This window comes from Arachis ipaensis, chromosome B1 (genome assembly GCF_059453495.1).
Source record: "Arachis ipaensis isolate K30076 ecotype BB chromosome B1, ASM5945349v1, whole genome shotgun sequence".
Classification (NCBI taxonomy): Eukaryota; Viridiplantae; Streptophyta; class Magnoliopsida; order Fabales; family Fabaceae; genus Arachis; species Arachis ipaensis.
This window is the reverse complement of record NC_142436.1, coordinates 50,522,689-50,547,689: the sequence shown is the minus strand read 5'-3', so window position 1 is coordinate 50,547,689 and position 25,001 is coordinate 50,522,689. Positions and strand designations below refer to the sequence as shown.

Below are 25,001 nucleotides of genomic sequence, written 5' to 3'. Positions count from 1 at the left end.
GAAGGGGAAGAGAGGGTTGTGTTGTGTGAAAATGAAGAAAAATGGAGGGCTTTATATAGGGAAGGGAGGGGGGTAAGGTTCGGCCATAAGGGTGGGTTTTGGGTGGGAAATTGATTTTGAATTTTGAAGGTAGGTGGGGTTTATGAGGTAGATTTATGGGGAAGAGTGGATGGATGTGAGTGGTGAAGTGGTGATAGGGAAGAGAGATTGAGGTGATTGGTGAAGAGTTTTGGGGAAGAGTGTTTATGGGATTTTGTGAAAGAGGGGTGAGAAGAAGTGAGTGGAGGTAGGTGGGGATCCTGTGGGGTCCACAGATCCTGAGGTGATCCTGTGGGGTCCACAGATCCTGAGGTGTTCAAGGATTTATAACCTTCCACCAAATTAGGCATGCAAAATGCTCTTGCACACAACTGTGGGCGTTCAGCGCCAGATTGGTGCTTGTTCTGGGCGTTGAACGCCCATTTGTTGCCCATTTCTGGCGTTGAACGCCAGAACCATGCTTGTTCTGGGCGTTCAGCGCCAGCTCTTCTCCAGGGTGCAATTCTGGCGTTCAAACGCCCAGATGCTGCCTATTTTGGGCGTTCAGCACCAGAACCATGCTCTGTTCTGGCGTTGAACGCCATCCAGATGCTTCTTACTGGCGTTTAAATGCCAGTAAGGTCTTCCTCCAGGGTGTGATTTTTCTTCTGCTGTTTTTGATTCCGTTTTCAATTTTTATATTTATTTTGTGACTCCACATGATCATGAACCTAATAAAACATGAAAAAACAAGAAAAATAAAATTAGATAAATAAAAATTGGGTTGCTTCCCAACAAGCGCTTCTTTAATGTGAATAGCTTGAAAGTGGGCTCTCATGGAGCCTCACAGATGTTCAGAGCATTGTTGAGACTTCCCAACACCAAACTTAGAGTTTGGATATGGGAGTTCAACACCAAACTTAGAGTTCGGTTGTGGCCTCCCAACACCAAACTTAGAGTTTGATTGTGGGGGCTCTGGTTGACTCTGCAGTGAGAGAAGCTTTTTATACTTCCTCTCTATGTTTACAAAAGGATGAACTCGAGTTTTAAACACAAGGGAGTCCTCATTCAATTGAAGGACTAGTTCACCTCTGTCAACATCAATCACAGCTCTTGCTGTGGCTAGGAAGGGTCTTCCAAAGATGATGGATTCATCATCATTCTTCCCAGTATCCAGGACTATGAAATCAGCAGGGATGTAAAGGCCTTCAACCTTTACTAACACGTCCTCTACTTGTCCATAAGTTTGTTTTCTTGAATTGTCTGCCATCTCTAATGAGATTTTAGCAGCTTGCACCCCATAGATTCCCAGTTTCTCTATTACAGAGGGGGCCATGAGGTTTATCCCTGACCCAAGGTAACACAGAGCCTTTTCAAAGATCATGGTGTCTATGGTACAAGGTATTAGGAACTTCCCAGGATCCTGTTTCTTCTGAGGCAATGTCAGTTGATCCAGATCGCTTAGTTCATTAGTGAACAAGGGAGGTTCATCTTCCCAAGTCTCAACACCAAATAATTTGGCATTCAGCTTCATGATTGCACCAAGGTACTTGGTAACTTGCTCTTCAGTAACATCCTCATTCTCTTCAGAAGAGGAATACTCATCAGAGCTCATGAATGGCATAAAAAGGTTCAATGGAATCTCTATGATCTCTAGATGAGTCTCAAATTCCTTTGGTTCCTCAGAGGGAAGCTCCTTATTGATCACTGGACGTCCCAGGAGGTCTTCCTCCTTGGGATTCACGTCCTCTCCCTCCCTTACAGGTTCGGCCATGGTAATTAATTCAATGGCCTTGCACTCTCCTTTTGGATTCTCTTCTGTATTGCTTGGAAGAGTACTATGAGGGATTTCAGTGATCCTTTTACTCAGCTGGCCCACTTGTGCCTCCAAATTTCTAATGGATGACCTTGTTTCATTCATGAAACTTACAGTGGCCTTAGATAGATCAGAGACTAAGTTTGCTAAATTAGAGGTATTTTGTTTAGAGTTCTCTGTCTGTTGCTGAGTGGATGATGGAAAAGGTTTACTATTATTAAACCTATTTCTTCCACCATTATTAAAGCCTTGTTAAGGCTTTTGTTGATCCTTCCATGAGAGATTTGGGTGATTTCTCCATGAGGGATTATAGGTGTTTCCATATGGTTCACCCATATAATTCACCTCTGCTATTGCAGGGTTTTCAGGATCATAAGCTTCTTCTCCAGAAGATGCCTCTTGAGTACTGTTGGATGCAGCTTGCATTCCATTCAGACTCTGAGAAATCATATAGACTTGCTGAGTCAATATTTTATTCTGACCCAATATAGCATTTAGAGTATCAATTTCAAGAACTCCCTTCTTCATAGGCGTCCCATTATTCATAGGATTCCTTTCAGAAGTGTACATGAACTGGTTATTAGCAACCATGTCAATGAGTTCTTGAGCTTCTGCAGGCGTTTTCTTTAGGTGAATGGATCCACCTGCAGAAGTATCCAATGACATCTTAGCTAATTTAGACAGACTATCATAGAATATATCCAGGATGGTCCATTCTGAAAGCATGTCAGAAGGACACTTTTTGGTCAGTTCTTTGTATCTATACCAAGCTTCATAGAGGGATTCACCTTCTTTCTGTCTGAAGGTTTGAACATCCACTCTAAGCTTACTCAGCTTTTGAGGAGGAAAGAACTTGGCTAAGAAAGCCTTGACCAGCTTATCCCAAGAGTTCAGGCTATCCTTAGGTTGAGAGTCCAACCATATTCTAGCTCTGTCTCTTACAGCAAAAAGGAAAAGCATGAGCCTGTAGACTTCAGGATCTACTCCATTAGTCTTAACAGTATCAAAGATCTGCGAGAATTCAGTTAAGAACTGAAAGAGATCTTCAGATGGAAGTCCATGAAACTTGCAGTTCTGCTGCATCAGAGAAACTAATTGAGGTTTCAGCTCAAAGTTGTTTGCTCCAATGGTGGGAATGGAGATGCTTCTTCCATGTAAATTGGAATTAGGTGCAGTAAAGTCACCAAACATCCTCCTTGCATTATTGTTATTTTCGGCTGCCATCTCCTCTTTCTGTTCGAAAATTTTTGAAAGGTGCTTGCTGGATTGTTGTAATTTAGCTTCTCTTTGTTTCCTCTTCAGAGTCCTTTCAGGTTCTGGATCTGCTTCAACAAGAATGTTCTTGTCCTTGCTCCTGCTCATATGAAAAAGAGGGACAGAAAAATAATAATAATAGGGGTCCTTTTTACCACAGTATAGAGGCCCCTGTGTGAGTAGATGAAAAGAAGAAGAAAAAATTCGAACACAGATGGAAGAGGGGGTTCGAATTTGGGTGAGATGAAGTGTTAGTAGATGAATAAACAAATAGAAGGAGATGAGAGAGAAGGAGAATTTTCGAAAATTATTTTTGAAAAAGAGTTAGTGATTTTCGAAAATAGTTTTTGAAAAAGGTTAGTAATTTTTCGAAAATTAAAATAAAAAATTAAAATAATTAGTTAATTAAAAAGAAATTTTGAAAAAGAGGGAAGATATTTTCAAAAATTAGAGAGAGAAAGTTAGTTAGGTAGTTTTGAAAAAGATAAGAAACAAACAAAAAGTTAGTTAGTTAGTTGAAACAAATTTGAAAATCAATTTTGAAAAGATAAGAAGATAAGAAGTTAGAAAGGATATTTTAAAATCAAATTTTGAAAAAGATAAGATAAAGAGATATTTTTGAAAAGATATGATTGAAATTAGTTTTGAAAAAGATTTGATTTTTAAAATCACAATTAATGACTTGATTCACAAGAAATCACAAGATATGATTCTAGAACTTAAAGTTTGAATCTTTCTTAACAAGCAAGTAACAAACTTGAAATTTTTGAATCAAAACATTAATTGATGATGTTATTTTCGAAAATTATGTGATAAAGATAAGAAAAAGATTTTTGAAAAATATTTTTATAATTTTTGAAAATAAATAAGAAAAAATGAAAAAGATTTGATTTTTGAAAAAGATTTTGAAAAAGATAAGATTTTTAAATTGAAAATTTGATTTGACTCATAAAAACAACTAGATTTTAAAAAGTTTTGAAAAAGTCAACTCAAATTTTCAAAATTTATGAGTGAAAAAGGGAAAGATATATATTTTTTTTGAATTTTTAATGATGAGAGGGAAAAACATGAAAAAGACTCAATGCATGAAAATTTTGGATCAAAACAATGAATGCATGCAAAAATGCTATGAATGTCAAAATGAACACCAAGAACACCTTGAATGTCAAGATGAACACCAAGAACATATTTTTGAAAATTTTTATATGCAAGAAAACATGCAAGACACCAAACTTAGAAATCTTTCATGTTCAGACACTATGGATGCAAGAATGCATATGAAAAATACCATACAACACAAAACAAGAAAACATCAAGATCAAACAAGAAGACTTACCAAGAACAACTTGAAGATCATGAAGGACACTATGAATGCATGAATTTTCGAAAAATGCAAGATGAATATGCAATTGACACCAAACTTATAACATGACACATGACTCAAACAAGAAACACAAAAAATATTTTTGATTTTTATGATTTTCTAATTTTTTTGGTATTTTTCGAAAATTGATTGAAAAAGAAAAATAAGGATTCCAAAATTTTTAATATAAATTCCAGGAATCTTGCCATGTTAGTCTAAAGCTCCAATCTGAGGGTTAGACATGGCTTAATAGCCAGTCAAGCTTTAGCATGTAACATCAGAATATACTGCTCATTACTTATTAACTTGCCTCTATGCTGATGGCTGGAAGCCCCTATCCAAAAAGAATTAGACATGGCTTTACAGCCCGCCAGGCTTCAACATGCTTCATGAAACTCTAGAATTCATTCTTAAAAATTCTGAAGAAAAATATACTTTTGAAAAGATTTATTTTTTTTTCGAAAAAAAAAAACAAAAAGAAAATTACCTAATCTGAGCAACACGATGAACCGCCAGTTGTTCAAACTCGAACAATCCCCGGCAACGGCGCCAAAAACTTGGTGCACGAAATTGTGATCTCAGGCAACGGCGCCAGAAACTCTGTACACACGTCTTAATAAATCGTTTTTCATTCACAACTTCGATACAACTAACCAGCAAGTGTACTGGGTCGTCCAAGTAATAAACCTTACGTGAGTAAGGGTCAATCCCACGGAGATTGTCGGCTTGAAGCAAGCTATGGTCACCTTGTAAATCTCAATCAGGCGGATATAAAATAGTTATGGAGTTTTTGAAAATAAATAATAAAATAAGGATAGAAATACTTATGTAAATCATTGGTGAGAATTTCAGATAAACACATAGAGATGCTTTCGTTCCTCTGAACCTCTGCTTTCCTGCTGTCTTCATCCAATCAGTCTTACTCCTTTCTATGGCTGGGTTTATGTAAGGACATCACCATTGGCAATGGCTACTTTTGATCCTCTCTGGAAAATGGTCCGATGCGCTGTCACTGCATGGCTAATCGTCTGGAGGCATCACCGTTGTCAATGGCTGCATCCCATCCTCTTGTGAAAATGGTCAAAATGCTCTGTCACAGCACGGCTAATCATCTAAGGTTCTCGATCATACTGGAATAGGATTCACCCTCCTTTTGCGTCTGTCACTACGCCCAGCACTCGCGAGTTTGAAGTTCGTCATAATCATTCAATCCCAGAGCCCTACTCGGAATATCACAGACAAGCTTTAGACTTTCCGGACTCTCATGAATGCCGCCATCAATCTAGCTTATACCACGAAGATTCTGATTAAGAAATCCAAGAGATACTCATTCAATCTAAGGTAGAACGGAAGTGGTTGTCAGGCGCGCGTTCATAGGGAATGATGATGATTGTCACATTCATCACATTCAGGTTGAAGTGCGAATGAATATCTTAGAAGCGGAATAAGTTGAATTGAATAGAAAAACAGTAGTACTTTGTATTAATCTTTGAGGAACAGCAGAGCTCCACACCTTAATCTATAGAGTGTAGAAACTCTACCGTTGAAAATACATAAGTGAAAGGTCCAGGCATGGCCGAGAGGCCAGCCCCCATGATCTAAGAACCAGACGTCCCAATAGTAAAAAGTCCTATTTATACTAAACTAGTTACTAGGGTTTACAGAAGTAAGTAATTGATGCATAAATCCACTTCCGGGGCCCACTTGGTGTGTGCTTGGGCTGAGCTTGAATGTTACACGTGCAGAGACTCTTTCTGGAGTTGAACGCCAGGTTGTAACGTATTTCTGGCGTTCAACTCTGGTTTGTGACATGTTTCTGGCGTTTAATTCCAGACAGCAGCGTAGAACTGGCGTTCAACGCCCTTTTACGTCATCTAAACTCGGCCAAAGTATGGACTATTATATATTGCTGGAAAGCCCTGGATGTCTAATTTCAACGCAATTGGAAGTGTGCTATTTTGAGTTCTATAGCTCCAGAAAATCCACTTTGAGTGCAGGGAGGTCAGAATCCAATAGCATCAGCAGTCCTTCTTCTACCTCTGAATCTGATTTTTGCTCAAGTCCCTCAATTTCAGCCAGAAAATACCTGAAATAACAGAAAAACACACAAACTCATAGTAAAGTCCAGAAATGTGAATTTAACATAAAAACTAATGAAAACATCCCTAAAAGTAACTAGATTCTACTAAAAACATACTAAAAACAATGCCAAAAAGCGTATAAATTATCTGCTCATCAGGATGCTTTATATCTTCTGAACCTCTGCTTTCCTATTGCCTTCTTCCAACCATGCGTGCTCCCTTCCATGGCAAGCTATATGATCCTCTCAGTGAAAATGGTCCTCTACGGTTTCTGTACGGCTAATCAACTGTCGGATTTCTCATCTCGGATGAAAAATACCAGGCACAGCTACCGCATGGCTAATCATCTGTCGGTTCCCGCTAGCGTTGGAATAAGATCCATTGATCCATTTGCACACTGTCACTGTGCCCAACATTCGCAAGCTTGAAGCTCGTCACAGTCATCCCTTTCCAGATCCTACTCAGAATACCACAGGCAAGGTTTAGACTTTCCAGATCCCAAGAATGCTGCCAATGATTCTAGCCTATACCCCAAAGGTTCTAATCTCAGATTCAGATGCTCTGTTGTCAGGAGAGATGATGTGAATCGTTGATTAAAAACCCAAAAGAATATACTCCGGCTGTCGTCCAATGACTACGTTGAACATCATGTAGACCGCTTGTGGTTGTCAGGCACGCAGATCTTGGCTAAGCGAGTAACAAAGATAGTGGGTGATTGTCACGGGTCACCCTTTCATTCTGACTTAACTGAATTAAGTACAAGAGTATATCTTAGAGAAGAAGTAGGCATGAATTGAAGGAAAAACAATAGTACTTCCATTAATTCATGAAGAACAGCAGAGCTCCACACCTTAATCTATGGGCTATAGAAACTCTACCGTAGAAAATACATAAGTGAAAAGAGGTCTAGGCATGGCCATGAGGCCAGCCTCCAAACGTGAACAATGATAAAAAGATAGATCAAAAGATAATGTCTCAATACAATAGTAAAAAGTGCTCTATATACTAAACTAGTTACTAGGGTTTACAGAAAATGAGTAACAAAGTGCAGATAGTGCAGAAATCTACTTCTGGGGCCCACTTGGTGTGTGCTTGGGCTGAGCATTGAAGCTTTTTCGTGCATAGGCTGTTCTTGGAGTTAAACGCTGATAAACCACTATTTTATGGTTTATATTGTGTTTAATTGTATGGTTTTATCAATTCTTTACCCACTTATTCATATGATTAGCATGCATTTATAACTCTTTCCCAAAATTATTCCATGATTGAAAATTTGCTTCCTAGGGATTTTTAATTATGTATTTTAATTCTCCTTTATTCCATTCGATGCCGTGATCTGTGTGTTAAGTGTTTCAGGCTTTAGAGGGCATGAATGACTTGGAGATTGGAAAGAAAGCTTGCAAAAGTGGAAGGAACACAAGAAATGGAGGAGATGACCAGCGAGAAGTGACGCGGACGCATGGCTCACGCGACCGCGCGACATAGAGGAAATCGCAGTGACGCGGACGCATGGCTCACGCGACCGCGCGACATAGAGGAAATCGCAATGACGCGGACGCATGGCTCACGCGACCGCGCGGATCGGAATTGCACAAGTGATGCGGAGCGTGGACGACGCGCACGCGTGGCAAGGCAAAATGCCGGATGACGCGTCCGCATGAATGACGCAATCGCGTGAAACGCGCGATCTGCAGAATCTGCAGAATTTGCTGGGGGCGATTTTGGGCCCTGTTTTGACCCAGTTTTTGGCCCAGAAAAGCAAACTAGAGCCAGGGAACATGCAGAAACGAAGAAGAACATTCATTACAGACAATTCTCAGTTTTAGATCTAGTTTCTACTCCTCCTCTAGGTTTTCTCTCTACACATTCATAGTTCTTAGGATTTTATTTTTATTGCTTTTCGCATTGGGATATTGAGAAAGTTATTACCTCAGCAAGACTTCGTCATTCTCATTTGTTTTCCTTACCTGTCTCTTACTCTTCCATGTCCTTTGTTTACTCAGAATTATTATTGGATTATTTTTAGAATTTATTAATACAAGAACTATTTTTATTTCTAATTGATCCCTTTGATTATTATTTATCATGTCTTTCTATATTTCTCTTTCCTATGTTATGAATTCTACATTTAAAATGAGCGAGTAGTTTCGTAACTTGGATGGAAGTTGATTGAAAGTAAGACCTTGAGTTGGAATGCTTAAAAGAAAAAAAATTGTAATTACGTTTATTGTTGGATTGCCCTCTAGTCACTGACACCAATCCTTTTCAATTGAGCGGATTGGAATTTGTGAATAGAAATAGCTTTCCAACTTGCTTGACTTTCCCTTACCTAGTAAGGGATAACTAAATAGAACAACCCTCAATTATCAATTAATCTTGAGAGTACTCCAACAAGAATAGGGCTTCCAACTAATCTACTCCCAGTCAATATTTTTATTTAAAATTACATAAATTCTCCAATTTAATTTCCTATTATTCAACTCAAACCATTTTTGAAAACATCTGATTAATAAAATAGCACATCTCTCTGCAACTCGTTGGGAGACGACCTGGGATTCATACTCCCAGTATTTTAATTTAAATTTTGTGACAACCCTTCTAAATTGATAAGCGGATTTCTGGTTGGTTAAGAACTGTACTTGCAACATATTTCTTATAATAATTTCTTAACTCGCCAATTTTTGCCATGTCAAACGCCAGCTTGGGTGCCAGTTTGGGCGTTTAACTCCAATTCTGGTGCCAGTTTGGGCATTTTACGCCAGAAAATTTTAGGCTGGCATTGGATGCCAGTTTGGGCCATCAAATCTCGGGAAAAGTATGGACTATTATATATTTCTAGAAAGCCCAAGATGTCTACTTTCCAAAGCAATTGAGAGCGCGCTAATTGGGCTTCTATAACCCCAGAAAATCCACTTCGAGTGCAGAAGTGTCAGAATCCAACAACATATGCAGTCCTTTTTCACCCTCTGAATCAGATTTTTGCTCAGGTCCCTCAATTTCAGCCAGAAAATACCTGAAATCACAGAAAAACACACAAACTCATAGTAAAGTCCAAAAATGTGATTTTTGAATAAAAACTAATAAAAATATAATAAAAAGTAACTAAAACATACTAAAAACTATGTAAAAACAATGCTAAAAAGGGTATAAATTATCCGCTCATCACAACGCCAAACTTAAATTGTTGCTTGTCCCCAAGCAACTAAAAATAAAATAGGATAGAAAGAAGAGAAGATACAATGAATTCCAAACTTATCAATGAACTTAGTTCTAATTAGATGAGCGGGACTAGTAGCCTTTTTGCTTCTGAATAGTTTTGGCATCTCACTTTATCCTTTGAAGTTCAGAATGATTGGCATCCATAGGAACTCAGAATTCAGATAGTGTTATTGATTCTCTTAGTTCAATATGTTGATGCTTGAACACAGCTACTTTATGAGTCTTGGCTGTGACCCTAAGCATTTTGTTTTCCAATATTACCACTGGATACAAAAATGCCACAGACACATAACTGGGTGAACCTTTTCAAATTGTGACTCAGCTTTGCTAGAGTCCCCAGTTAGAGGTGCCCAGAGCTCTTAAGCACACTCTTTTTGCTTTGGACCACAACTTTAACCGCTCAGTCTCAAGCTTTTCACTTGACACCTTCACGCCACAAGCACATGGTTAGGGACAACTTGATTTAGTCGCTTAGGCCAGGATTTTATTCCTTTGGGCCCTCCTATCCATTAATGCTCAAAGCCTTGAATCCTTTTTTTTACCCTTGCCTTTTGGTTTAAAGGGTTATTGGCTTTTTCTGCTTGCATTTTCTTTTTTTTTCTTTTTCTTTATATTTTTTTCGCCAATTTTTTTTTCATTTTTTTTCGCAAGCTTTGTGTTCACTGCTTTTTCTTGCTTCAAGAATCAATTTTATGGTTTTTCAGATTATCAACAACATTTCTCCTTTTTCATTATTCTTTCAAGAGCCAACAATTTTAACATTCATAAACAACAATATAAAAAATATGCACTGTTCAAGCATTCATTTAGAAAACAAAAAGTATTGCCACCACATCAAAATAATTAAACTAATTTCAAGATACTCGAAATCATGCACTTCTTGTTCTTTTGAAAATAAAACATTTTTCATTTAAGAAAGGTGAAGGATTCATAGAACATTCATAACTTTAAGACATAGACACTAGATGGTGCACGAAATTGTGATCCTTAACAACGGCACCAAAAACTTGGTGTTCGGAACGTAATTCACACACTTTGTCATAACTTCACACAACTAACCAGCAAGTGCACTGGGTCGTCCAAGTAATAAACCTTACATGAGTAAAGGTCGATCCCACGGAGATTGTCAGCTTGAAGCAAGCTATGGTCACCTTGTAAATCTCAGTCAGGCGGATTCAAATAGTTATGGTGAATTGATAATAGAAATATAAGTAAAATATAGGATAGAGGTACTTATGTAATTCATTGGTGAGAATTTCAGATAAGCGTATGGAGTTGCTTTGTTCCTTCTGATTCTCTACTTTCCTATTGTCTTCATCCAATCCTTCATACTCCTTTCCATGGCAAGCGTCGTGTAGGGCATCACTATTGTCAATGGCTACATCCCATCCTCTCAGTGAAAATGGTCCAAAATGCGCTGTCACAGCACGGTTATTTATCTGTCGGTTCTCGATCATACTAGAATAGGATTCAGTAATCCTTTTGCGTCTGTCACTATGCCCAGCACTCACGAGTTTGAGTCTCATCACAGCCATCCCTTCCCAGATCCTACTCGAAATACCACAGACAAGGTTTAGACTTTTCGGATCTCAAGAATGGCCGCCAATAATTCTAGCCTATACCATGAAGACTCTGATCTCATGGAATGGAGGGATCTTTTGTCAGGCGAGGCAACCATGCATCATGAACCAGGAGGCTAAGAGATACGCACTCAAGCTATCGCAAGTAAAACGGAAGTGGTTGTCAGGCACGCGTTCATAGGTGAGAATGATGATGAGTGTCACGGATCATCACCTTCTTCAAGTTGAAGAACAAGTGTATATCATAGATAAGAAATAGGCTTGAATTGAATAGAAAAACAATAGTACTTTGCATTAATTCATGAGGAACAGCAGAGCTCCACACCTTAATCTATGGTGTGTAGAAACTCTACCGTTGAAAATACATAAGTGATAATAGTCCAGGCATGGCCGAATGGCCAGCCCCCATAAAGGTCCAGGATAGCATAAAACTGATCAAAGATGTCTAACACAATAGTAAAAGGTCCTATTTATATCAGACTAGTTACTAGGGTTTACAGAAATGAGTAAATGATGCAGAAATCCACTTCCGGGGCCGACTTGGTGTGTGCTTGGGCTGAGCATTGAGCTTTACATGTATAGAGGCTTCTCTTGGAGTTGAACGCCAGTTTGTAACCTCTTTCTGGCATTTAACTCTACTTTGCAACCTGTCTCTGGCGTTTAACTCCAGAATAGGGCAGGAAGCTGGCGTTGAATACCAGTTTGCGTCATCTAAACTCGGGCAAAGTATGGACTATTATATATTGCTGGAAAGCCCTAAATGTTTGCTTTCCAATACAATTGAAAGTGCGCCATTTGGAGTTTTGTAGCTCCGAAAAATCCACTTTGAGTGCAGGGAGGTCAGAATCCAACAACATCTGCAGTCCTTCTTCAACCTCTGAATCTGATTTTTGCTCAAGTCCCTCAATTTCAGCCAGAAAATACCTGAAATCACAGAAAAACACACAAACTCATAGTAAAGTCCAGAAATGTGACTTTTATTTAAAAACTAATAAAAATATATTAAAAACTAACTAAATCATACTAAAAACTATGTAAAAACAATTCCAAAAAGCGTATAAATTATCCGCTCATCACAACACGAAACTTAAATTGTTGCTTGTCTCCAAGCAACTGAAAATCAAATAGGATAAAAAGAAGAGAATATACTATAAATTCCAAAATATCAATGAAACTTAGCTCCAATCAGATGAGTGGGACTAGTAGCTTTTTGCCTCTTGAATAGTTTTGGCATCTCACTTTATCCATTGAAGTTCAGAATGATTGGCATCTATAGGAACTTAGAATTTAGATAGTGTTATTGATTCTCCTAGTTTAGTATGTTGATTCTTGAACACAGCTACTTTATGAGTCTTGGCCGTGGCCCTAAGCACTTTGTTTTCCAGTATTACCACCGGATACATACATGCCATAGACACATAACTAGGTGAACTTTTTCAGATTGTGACTCAGCTTTGCTAAAGTCCCCAATTAGAGGTGTCCAAGGTTTTTAAGCACACTCTTTTTTTGCTTTGGACCTTGACTTTAACTGCTCAGTCTCAAGTTTTCACTTGACACCTTCACGCCACAAGCACATGGTTAGGGACAGCTTGGTTTAGCCGCTTAGGCCAGGATTTTATTCCTTTAGGCCCTCCTATCCACTGATGCTCAAAGCCTTGGATCCTTTCTATTACCCTTGCCTTTTGGTTTTAAGGGCTATTGGCTTTTTGCTCTTGCCTGTTGGTTTAAAGAGCTTTTGGCTTTTTCTGCTTGCCTTTTCTTTTTCTTTCTTTTTTTTTGCCATTTTTTTTCTCTTCTCTTTTTTTCGCAAGCTTTTGTATTCACTACTTTTTCTTGCTTCAAGAATCAATTTTATGATTTTTTAGATTATCAAATAACATGTCTCCTTTTTCATTATTCTTTCAAGAGCCAACATATTTAGCATTCATAAACAACAATTTCAAAAGACATATGCACTGTTCAAGCATTCATTCAGAAAACAAAAAGTATTGTCACCACATCAAAATAATTAAACTAATTTCAAGGATGAATTCGAAACCATGTAGTTCTTGTTCTTTTATTTTTAGAACATTTTTCATTTAAGAGAGGTGATGGAGTCATAGGACATTCATAGCTTTAAGACATAGACACTTAAACACTAATGATCATATAGTAAAGACATAAACATAAATAAAACATAAAGCATAATAAACAAAAAACAGGAAATTAAGAACAAGAAGATTAAGAAACGGGTCCACCTTAGTGAGGGTGGCGTCTTCCTCTTCTTGAAGAACCAATGGTGCTCTTGAGCTCCTCTATGTCTCTTCCTTGTCTTTGTTGTTCATCCCTCATAGCTCTTTGATCTTCCCTAATTTCATGGATGATGATGGAGTACTCTTGGTGCTCCATCCTTAGTTGTCCCATGTTGGAACTTAATTCTCCTAGGGAGGTGTTGATTTGCTCCCAATAATTCTGTGGAGGAAAGTGCATCCCCTGAGGCATCTCAGGGATTTCCTGGTGAGGAATTTCCTCATGCTCTTATTGAGGTCCATGATCTCTTGTTTGCTCCATCCTTTTCTTAGTGATGGGCTTATCCTCTTCAATGAGGATGTCTCCCTCTATGTCAATTCCAGCCGAATTGCAGAGGTGGCAAATAAGGTGAGGAAAGGCTAACCTTGCCAAAGTGGATGACTTGTCAGCCACCTTGTAGAGTTCTTGAGGTATAATCTCATGAACCTCTACTTCCTCCCCAATCATGATACTATGGATCATGATGGCCCGGTCTACAGTAACTTCAGACCAGTTGCTAGTAGGAATGATTGAGCGCTGAATGAACTCCAACCATCCTCTAGCTACAGGCTTAAGATCCGGTCTTCTTAATTGAACCGGCTTGCCTCTTGAGTCAACTTTCCATTGAGCTCCTTCCACACATATGTCCATGAGGACTTGGTCCAACCTTTGATCAAAATTGACCCTTCTAGTGTAGGGGTTTGCATTTTCTTGCATCATTGGCAAGTTGAACGCTAACCTTACATTTTTCGGACTAAAATCTAAGTATTTCCCCCGAACCATGGTGAGCCAATGCTTTGGATTTAGGTTCACACTTTGATCATGGTTCCTAGTGATCCATGCGTTTGCATAGAACTCTTGAACCATTAAGATCCCGACTTGTTGAATGGGGTTGGTGAGAACTTCTCAACCTTTTCTTTGGATCTCAAGTCGGATTTCCGGATACTCATTCTTTTTGAGCTTGAAAGGAACCTCAGGGATCACTTTCTTCTTGGCCACAACTTCATAGAAGTGGTCTTGATGGACCTTTAAGATGAATTTCTCCATCTCCCATGACTCAGAGGTGGAAGCAATTGCCTTCCCTTTCCTCTTTCTTGAGGATTCTCTAGCCTTAGGTGCCATTGATGGTTATGGAAAAAAAAGCAATGATTTTTACCACACCAAACTTAAAATGTTTGCTCGTCCCCGAGCAAAAGAAGAGAGATAGAAGGAGAAGAAGAAAAAGAATGGAGGAGAGGAAGAGAGGTGTGTATTCGGCCAAAGGTAAGAAGGAAGGGTTGTGTTGTGTGAAAATGAAGAAGGAATGAGGGGTTTATATAGGGGTGGGGGGAGGTTTAGGGTTCGGCAATTAGGGTTGGGTTTGGGAGGAAAAAGAGTTTGAATTTTGGAGGTAGGTAGGGTTTATGGGGAAGAGTGGATGGATGTGAATGGTGAAGAGGAGAGAAGAAGTGGTGGGGATCCTGTGGGGTCCACAAATCCTGTGGGGATCCTGTGGGGTCCACAGATCCAGTGGGGTCAATGACTTAACATCCCTGCTCTAATTAGGCGTGTAAAACGCCCTTGCTGTGCAATCCTGGCGTTTAACGCCAAACTGCTGCCTGTTTTTGGCGTTAAACGCCTAAAAGTAGCCTGTTTCTGGCATTTAACGCCAGGTAGATGCTTGTTTCTGGCATTAAACGCCAGAAAAATGCTTGTTTCTAGCGTTTAAACGCCGGAATGCTCCTCCTCCAGGGTGTGCTATTTTTTTATGCTGTTTTTCATTTTGTTTTTTATTTTTTTTTTTGTAGTTTTTGTGACTCCACATGATCATCAACCTAATAAAACACGAAATAGAAATAAAAATAAAATAGATATAATTAAATAACATTGGGTTGCCTCCCAACAAGTGCTTCTTTAATGTCAATAGCTTGACAGTGAGCTCTCATGGAGCCTCACAGATGTTCAGAGCATTGTTGGGACCTCCCAACACCAAACTTAGAGTTTGAATGTGGGGGTTCAACACCAAACTTAGAGTTTGGTTGTGGCCTCCCAACACCAAACTTAGAGTTTAACTGTGGGGGCTTTGGTTGACTCTACAGTGAGAGAAGTTTTTCATGCTTCCTCTCCATGGTTACAGAAGGAGATCCTTGAGTTTTAAACACAAGGTTGTCCTCATTCAGTTGAAGGATCAACTCTCCTCTGTCCACATCAATCACAGCTTTTGCTGTGGCTAGGAAGGGTCTTCCAAGGATGATGGATTCATCCTCATCCTTCCCAGTGTCTAGGATTATGAAATCAGCAGGGATGTAAAGGCTTTCAACCTTCACTAACACGTCCTCTACTTGTCCATAAGCCTGTTTTCTTGAGTTGTCTGCCATCTCTAATGAGATTCTGGCAGCTTGCACCTCAAAGATCCCAAGTTTCTCCATTACAGAGAGTGGCATTAAGTTTATTCCTGACCCCAGGTCACACAGAGCCTTCTCAAAGGTCATGGTGCCTTGTTACAGGGAATTAGGAATTTACCAGGATCCTATTTCTTTTGAGGTAATTTCTGCCTATCCAATACATTTAGTTCATTGGTGAGCAAGGGAGGTTCATCTTCCCAAGTCTCATTACCAAATAATTTGGCATTCAGCTTCATGATTGTACCAAGGTACTTAGTAACTTGCTCTTCAGTAATGTCTTCATCCTCTTCAGAGGGTGAATACTCATCAGAGCTCATGAAGGGCAAAAAGAGGTTCAATAGAATCTCTATGGTCTCTAGATGAGTCTCAGATTCCTTTGGTTCTGCAAAGGGAAACTCCTTATAGGTCAATGGACGTCCCAGGAGGTCTTCCTCACTAGGATTCAAGTCCTTCTCCTCCTCTTTGGGTTCGGCCATACCAAGTAAGGTAATGGCCTTGCACTCTCTTTTTGGATTCTCTTCTGTATTGCTTGGGAGAGTACTAGGAGGAGTTTTAGTGACCCTTTTACTCAGCTGGCCTACTTGTGCCTCCAGATTTCTAATGGAGGACCTTGTTTCATTCATGAAACTTAAAGTGGCCTTAGATAGATCAGAGACTATATTTGCTAAGCTAGATAGATTCTTCTGAAAATTCTCTGTCTGTTGCTGAGTGGATGATGGGAAAGGCTTGCTATTGCTAAACTTGTTTCTTCCACCATTAATAAAGCCTTGTTGAGGCTTTTGTTGATCCTTCCATGAGAAATTTGGATGATTTCTCCATGAAGGATTATAGGTACTCCCTTAGTGTTCCCCATGTAATTCACCTCTGCTATTGCAAGGTTCTCAGGATCATAAGCTTCTTCTTCAGAAGATGCCTCTTGAGTACTGTTGGATGCAGCTTGCAATCCATTCAGACTCTGAGAAATCATATTGACTTGCTGAGTCAATATTTTATTCTGAGCCAATATGGCATTCAGAGTATCAATTTCAAGAACTTCCTTCCTCTGAGGCGTCCCATTACTTATAGGATTCCTTTCAGAAGTGTACATGAACTGGTTATTTGCAACCATGTCAATGAGTTCTTGAGCTTCTGCAGGCATTTTCTTTAGATGAATGGATCCACCTGTAGAATGGTCCAATGACATCTTTGATAATTCAGACAGACTATCATAGAATATATCCAGGATGGTCCATTCTGAAAGCATGTCAGAAGGACACTTTTTGGTCAGTTACTTATACCTCTCCCAAGCTTCATAGAGGGATTTACCTTCTTTCTGTTTGAAGGTTTGAACATCCACTCTAAGCTTGCTAAGCTTTTGAGGAGGAAAGAACTTGGCTAAGAAAGCTGTGACCAGCTTATCCCAAGAGTTCATGCTATCCTTAGGTTGAGAGTCCAACTATATTCTAGCTCTGTCTCTTACATGAAACGGGAAAAGCATAAGCATGTAGACCTCGGCGTCAACCCCATTGGTCTTAACAGTATCACAGATCTGCAAGAATTCAGTTAAGAACTGAAAAGGATCTTCTGCTGGAAGTCCATGAAACTTGCAGTTCTGTTGCATTAGAGAAACTAATTGAGGCTTTAGCTCAAAATTGTTTGCTCCAATGGCAGGGATTGAGATGCTTCTTCCATGTAAATTGGAATTTGGTGCAGTAAAGTCACCAAGCATCTTCCTTGCATTGTTATTATTTTTGGCCATGTCTCCTTCTTTTTCGAAAATTTCTGTCAGATTTTCTCTAGAGAGTTGTGCTTTAGCTTCCCTTAGCTTCCTCTTCAAACTCCTTTTAGGTTCAGGATCAGCTTCAACAAGAGTGTTCTTATCCTTGTTCCTGCTCATATGAAAAAGAAGAAAACAGAAAAGAAGAGAAATCCTCTATGTCACAGTATAGAGATTCCTTTATGTGAGTAGAAGAAGAAAAGAAATTCGAACACAGAAAGAGGGAGAGGGTTCGAATTTTTAAGAAGAAGAGAAGTGTTAGTAGATAAATAAATAATTAGGAGGAGGTGAGAGAGAAGAATTTTCGAAAATCATTGAAAAGAAAAAAATATTTTTTTGTTTTTAATTTAAAAATTAAAGTTAAAATTCGAAATAAGAAAAGAAAAAAATTAAAATTAAAATTTAAAATAATTAGTTAATTAAAAAGAAATTTTGAAAAAGAGGAAGGTGATTTTCGAAAATCAGAGAGAGAATTAGTTAGGTAATTTTGAAAAAGATATGATTGAAATAGTAAACTTTTAAAATCAAACAAAAAGTCAAATAGTTAATTGAAAAATATTTGAAAATCAATTTTTGAAAAGATAAGAAGTTAGAAAAGATTTTGAAATTGATTTTGAAAAAGATGTGATTGAAACTTATTTTGAAAAAGATTTGAAAAATAAATTTAAAAAGATTTTATTTTTGAAATCAAAGTTGATTACTTGACTAACAAGAAACTTAAAAGATATGATTCTAGTGTTTAAAGATTGAACCTTTCTTACTAGGCAAGTGGTGCACGAAATTGTGATGTCCAGGCTCGAACAATCCCTGGTAATGGCTCCAAAGCTTGGTGCTTTGATCTTAATACATAATTGTCACAATTTCGATACAACTAACCAGCAAGTGCACTGGGTCGTCCAAGTAATACCTTACGTGAGTAAGGGTCGAATCCCACGGAGATTGTTGGTATGAAGCAAGCTATGGTCACCTTGTAAATCTCAGTCAGGCGGATATAAAGTGATAATGGTGTTTTCGAATATTATATAGTAAAATAGGGATAGAGATACTTATGTAAATCATTGGTAGGAATTTCAGATAAGCGAATGGAGATGCTTTTCGTTCCTCTGAACCTCTGCTTTCCTGCTATCTTCATCCAATCAGTCTTACTCCTTTCCATGGCTGGCTTTATGCAAGGGCATCACCGTTGTCAGTGGCTACATCCCCTCCTCTCAGTGAATAATATGCTCACGCACTCTGTCACGGCACGGCTATTCATCTGTCGGTTCTCGATCATGTTGGAATAGGATTCACCCTCCTTTTGCGTCTGTCACTAACGCCCAACAATCGCGAGTTTGAAGCTCGTCACAGTCATTCAATCATTGAATCCTACTCAGAATACCACAGACAAGGTTTAGACCTTCTGGATTCTCTTGAATGCCGCCATCATTCTAGCTTACGCCACGAAGAATCTGGTTAGGAGATCTAAGAGATACTCATTCTAGCTTAATTCATGTAGAACAGAAGTGTTTGTCAGGCACGCGTTCATAGGGGAGAATGGTGATGAGCGTCACACATAATCATCACCTTCATCACGTTCTTGGGTGCGAATGGATATCTTAGAAGCGAAATAAGAAGAATTGAATAGAAAATAGTAGTACTTTGCATTAATCTTTGAGGAACAGCAGAGCTCCACACCTTAATCTATGGAGTGTAGAAACTCTACCGTTGAAAATACATAAGTGAAAGGTCCAGGCATGGCCGTGTGGCCAGCCCCTATGGTCTAAGAACAATGCGTTCAAAGATGGTCAAAAAGACGTCTAATACAATAGTAAGAGGTCCTATTTATAATAAACTAGTCACTAGGGTTTACATGAGTAAGTAATTGATGTACAAATCCACTTCCGGGGCCCACTTGGTGTGTGTTTGGGCTGAGCTTAAGTGTAGCACGTGCAGAGGCCATTTGTGGAGTTGAACGCCAGTTTCTGTGCCAGTTTGGGCGTTCAACTCTGGTTTTGGATCCTTTTCTGGCGCTGGACGCCAGATTTGGGCAGAAGGCTGGCGTTGAACGCCAGTTTACTTCGTCCATTCTTGGCCAAAGTATGGACTATTATATATTGCTGGAAAGCCCTGGATGTCTACTTTCCAACGCAATTGGAAACGCGCAATTTCGAGTTCTGTAGCTCCATAAAATCCACTTTGAGTGCAGGGAGGTCAGAATCCAACAACATCAGTAGTCCTTTTTCAACCTCTGAATCTGATTTCTGCTCAAGTCCCTCAATTTCAGTCAGAAAATACCTGAAATCACAGAAAAACACACAAACTCATAGTAAAGTCCAGAAATGTGAATTTAACATAAAAACTAATGAAAACATCCCTAAAAGTAACTAGATTCTACTAAAAACATACTAAAAACAATGCCAAAAAGCGTATAAATTATCCGCTCATCACAACACCAAACTTAAATTGTTGCTTGTCCCCAAGCAACTGAAAATCAAATAGGATAAAAAGAAGAGAATATACTATAAATTCCAAACTATCAATGAAACAGAGCTTCAATCGTATGAGCGGGACTTATAGCTTTTTGCCTCTTGAATAGTTTTGGCATCTCACTTTATCCATTGAAGTTTAGAATGATTGGCATCTATAGGAACTTCAGATTTCAAATAGTGTTATTGACTCTCCTAGTTCAGTATGATGATTCTTGAACACAGCTTCTTTATGAGTCTTGGCCGTGGCCCTAAGCACTTTGTTTTCCAGTATTACCACCGGATACATAAATGCCACAGACACATAATTGGGTGAACCTTTTCAGATTGTGACTCAGCTTTGCTAAAGTCCCCAATTAGAGGTGTCCAGGGTTCTTAAGCACACTCTTCTTTTGCTTTGGACCTTGACTTTAACCGCTCAGTCTCAAGTTTTCACTTGACACCTACACGCCACAAGCACATGGTTAGGGACAGCTTGGTTTAGCCGCTTAGACCAGGATTTTATTCCTTTAGGTCCTCCTATCCACTGATGCTCAAAGCCTTGGGATCCTTTTTATTTGCCCTTGCCTTTTGGTTTTAAGGTTTATTGGCTTTTTCTGCTTGCTTTTTCTTTTTCTTTCTATTTTTTTTTTCGCCTATATTTTTTTTTTCTGCAAGCTTTGTTCTTTGCTGCTTTTTCTTGCTTCAAGAATCATTTTTATGATTTTTCAGATTATCAAATAACATGTTTCCTAGTCATCATTCTTTCAAGAGCCAACATATTTAACATTCTTAAACAACAACTTCAAAAGTCATATGCACTGTTCAAGCATACATTCAGAAAACAAGAAGCATTGTCACCACATCAATATAATTAAGCTAAGTTCAAGGATAAATTCAAAACTCATGTACTTCTTGTTCTTTTGAATTAAAACATTTTTCATTTAAGAAAGGTGATGGATTCATAGGACATTTATAACTTTAAGACATAGTTACTGACTACTAATGATCATGTAATGAAGACACAAACACAGATAAGCACATAACATAGAAAACGAAAAATAGAAGAAACAAGAACAAGGAATGAATCCACCTTAGTGATGGTGGCGTTTCCTTCTTGAGGAACCAATGATGTCCTTGAGCTCTTCTATGTCTCTTCCTTGTCTTTGTTGCTCCTCCTTCATTGCTTTTAGATCTTCTCTGATTTCATGAAGGATGAAGGAGTGCTCTTGATGTTCCACCCTTAGTTGCTTCCAATAATTGCGTGGAAGAAAATGTATCCCCTGAGGTATCTCAGGGATCTCTTGATTTGCAGTCAAATGTTCTACCACTGAGCTATAGACCCTTGATGGAAGCTTTTGTCTTCCCTTTCCTCTTTCTAGAGGTTTCTCTGGCCTTAGGTGCCATCAATGGTTATGGAAAAAACAAAAAAGCTATGCTTTTACCACACCAAACTTAGAATGTTGCTCGCCCTCGAGCAAAAGAAGAAAGAATAGAAGAAGAAGAGGATATGGAGGAGATGGATGGCTGTGTGTATTCGGCCATATGGGTGGGATTGGGTGGGGAAGAGATGTTGAATTTTTGAAGGTAAGTGGGTGTATGGGTGTGAGTGGTAAATGGAAGACAGAAGGGATGAGTGTTTATTGGGAATAGAGGATGATTGAGAAGAGAGAAGAGAGTGAGTGAAGGTAGGTGGGGATCCTGTGGGGTCCACAGATCTTGGGGTGTCAAGGCATTTACATCCCTACACCAATTTAGGCATGCAAAATGCCCTTGCACACAACTCTGGGCGTTCAGCGCCAGGTCGGTGCCCATTTTGGGCGTTCAACGCCCATTTGCTGCCATTTCTGGCGTTGAACGCCAGAACCATGCTTGTTCTGGGCGTTCAGCGCCAGGATGCTCCCATTCTGGGCGTTCAGCGCCAGAACTATGCTCTGTTCTGGCGTTTGAACGCCAGACAGATGCTCCTCCAGGGTGTGATTTTTCTCCTGCTGTTTTTGATTCCGTTCTTGATTTTTTTGTTTATTTTGTGACTCCACATGATCATGAACCTAAGAAAACATGAAAAACAATAAAAATAAGAATTAGATAAACATTGGGTTGCCTCCCAACAAGCGCTTCTTTAATGTCAATAGCTTGACAGTGGGCTCTCATGGAGCCTCACAGATGTGCAGAGCTTTGTTGAGACTTTCCAACACCAAACTTAGAGTTTGGATATGGGAGTTCAACACCAAACTTAGAGTTTGGTTGTGGCCTCCCAACACCAAACTTGGAGTTTGACTGTGGGGGCTCTGGTTGACTCTGCTTTGAGAGAAGCTTTTCAAGCTTCCTCTCCATGGTTGCAGAGGGAGATCCTTGAGTTTTGAATACAAGGGAGTTCTCATTCCATTGAAGGAATATTTCACCTCTGTCAATATCAATCACAGCTCTTGCTGTGGCCAGGAAAGGTCTTCCTAGGATGATGGATTCATCCTCTTCCTTTCCAGTATCCAGGACTATGAAATCAGTAGGTATGTAAAGGCCCTCAACCTTTACTAATACATCTTCTACTTGTCCATAAGCCTGTTTTCTTGAGCTGTCTGCCATCTCTAGTGAGATTTTAGCAGCTTGCACCCCATAGATTCCCAGTTTTTCTATTACCGAGAGGGGCATGAGGTTTATCCCTGAACCAAGGTCACACAGAGCCTTAAAGATCATGGTGCCTATGGTACAAGGGATTATGAACTTTCCAAGATCCTGTCTCTTCTGAGGCAATGTCAGTTGATCCAGATCACTTAGTTCATTGATGAACAAGGGAGGTTCAACTTCCCAAGTATCAATGCCAAATAATTTGGCATTCAGCTTCATGATTGCCCCAAGAAACTTGGCAGTTTGCTCTTCAGTAACATCCTCATTCTCTTCAGAAGAGGAATACTCATCAGAGCTCATGAAGGGCATAAGGAGGTTCAATGGAATCTCTATGGTCTCTAGATGAGTCTCAGATTCCTTTGGTTCCTCAGAGGGAAGCTCCTTATTGACCACTGGACGTCCCAGGAGGTCTTCCTCCTTGGGATTCACGTCCTCTCCTTCCCTTACAGGTTCAGCCATGGCGCTTATGTCAATGGCCTTGCACTCTCCTTTTGGGTTCTCTTCTGTATTGCTTGGGAGAGTGCTAGGAGGGATTTCAGGGATCCTTTTACTCATCTGGCCCACTTGTGCTTCCAGATTTCTAATGGAAGATCTTGTTTCATTCATGAAACTTACAGTGGCCTTAGATAGATCAGAGACTAAATTTGCTAAGTTAGAAGCATTTTGTTCAGAGTTCTCTGTCAGTTGCTGAGTTGATGATGGAAAAGGCTTGCTATTGCTAAACCTATTTCTTCCACCATTATTAAAGCCTTGTTGGGGCTTTTGATCCTTCCATGAGAAATTTGGATGATTTTTCCATGTTGAGTTATAGGTGTTTCCATAAGGTTCACCTAAGTAATTTACCTCTGCTATTGCAGGGTTCTCAGGATCATAGGCTTCTTCTTCAGAAGATGCCTCTTGAGTACTGTTGGATGCAGCTTGCATTCCATGCAGACTCTGAGAGATCATATTGACTTGCTGAGTCAATATTTTGTTCTGAGCCAATATGGCATTCAGAGTATCAACTTCAAGAACTCCCTTCTTCATAGGCGTCCCATTACTCACAGGATTCCTTTCAGAAGTGTACATGAACTGGTTATTAGCAACCATGTCAATGAGTTCTTGAGCTTCTGCAGGCGTTTTCTTTAGGTGAATGGATCCACCTGCAGAAGTGTCCAGTGACATCTTTGATAGCTCAGATAAACCATCATAGAATATATCCAGGATGGTCCATTCTGAAAGCATGTCAGAAGGACACTTTTTGGTCAACTGTTTGTATCTTTCCCAAGCTTCATAGAGGGATTCACCTTCTTTCTGTCTGAAGGTTTGAACATCAGCTCTAAGCTTGCTCAGCTTTTGAGGAGGAAAGTACTTGGCTAAGAAAGCCGTGACCAGCTTATCCCAAGAGTTCAGGCTGTCTTTGGGTTGAGAATCCAACCATAATCTAGCTCTGTCTCTTACAGCAAAAGGGAAAAGCATGAGCCTGTAGACTTCAGGATCTACTCCATTAGTCTTAACAGTATCACATATCTGCAAGAATTCAGTTAAGAACTGAAAAGGATCTTCAGATGGAAGTCCATGAAACTTGCAGTTCTGCTGCATCAGAGAAACTAATTGAGGTTTCAGCTCAAAGTTGTTTGCTCCAATGGCAGGAATGGAGATGCTTCTTCCATGTAAATTGGAATTTGGTGCAGTAAAGTCACCAAGCATCTTCCTTACATTATCATTATTTTCGGCTGCCATCTCCTCTGCCTGTTCGAAAATTTCTGAAAGGTTATCTCTGGATTGTTGTATTTTAGCTTCTCTTAATTTTCTCTTCAGAGTCCTTTCAGGTTCTGGATCTGCTTCCACAAGAATGTTTTGGTCCTTGCTCCTGCTCATATGACAAAGAAGAAGGCACAGAAAAATAATAATAATAATAATAGAGATCCTTTATACCACAGTATAGGGATCCCTTTGTGAGTGGAAGAAAAGAGGGGGAGACAAAGAATGTGATGTAAAGGAAGAAACACAACTGTACGAATGGAAGAGATGTGAGATGAGATGTTAGGATATGAATGAATAAATAGAATGAGATGGGGGAGGGATAATTTTCGAAAATTATTTTGAAAAAGAGTTAGTGATTTTTGAAAAATGGTTTTTGAAAAAATGTTAGTAATTTTCGAAAATTTTTGAAATCAAAAATAAAAGATAAAAATAATTAGTTAATTA

The 25,001-nt window shown here is 39.2% G+C and overlaps 3 non-coding genes across 3 annotated transcripts; all 3 read left to right on the top strand.

Annotated features, from left to right (window-relative positions):
- Nucleotides 1-2,554: 2,554 nt before the first annotated feature.
- LOC148576514 (small nucleolar RNA R71) lies at nt 2,555-2,662 on the top strand. The gene has a single exon (XR_015904338.1). It is a non-coding gene; the product is annotated as a small nucleolar RNA R71 (small nucleolar RNA).
- A 14,558-nt stretch (nt 2,663-17,220) lies between these two features.
- On the top strand, nt 17,221-17,328 carry LOC148576513 (small nucleolar RNA R71). The gene has a single exon (XR_015903956.1). It is a non-coding gene; the product is annotated as a small nucleolar RNA R71 (small nucleolar RNA).
- A 6,701-nt stretch (nt 17,329-24,029) lies between these two features.
- On the top strand, nt 24,030-24,137 carry LOC148576512 (small nucleolar RNA R71). Its single transcript, XR_015903221.1, has one exon. It is a non-coding gene; the product is annotated as a small nucleolar RNA R71 (small nucleolar RNA).
- Nucleotides 24,138-25,001: the final 864 nt, after the last annotated feature.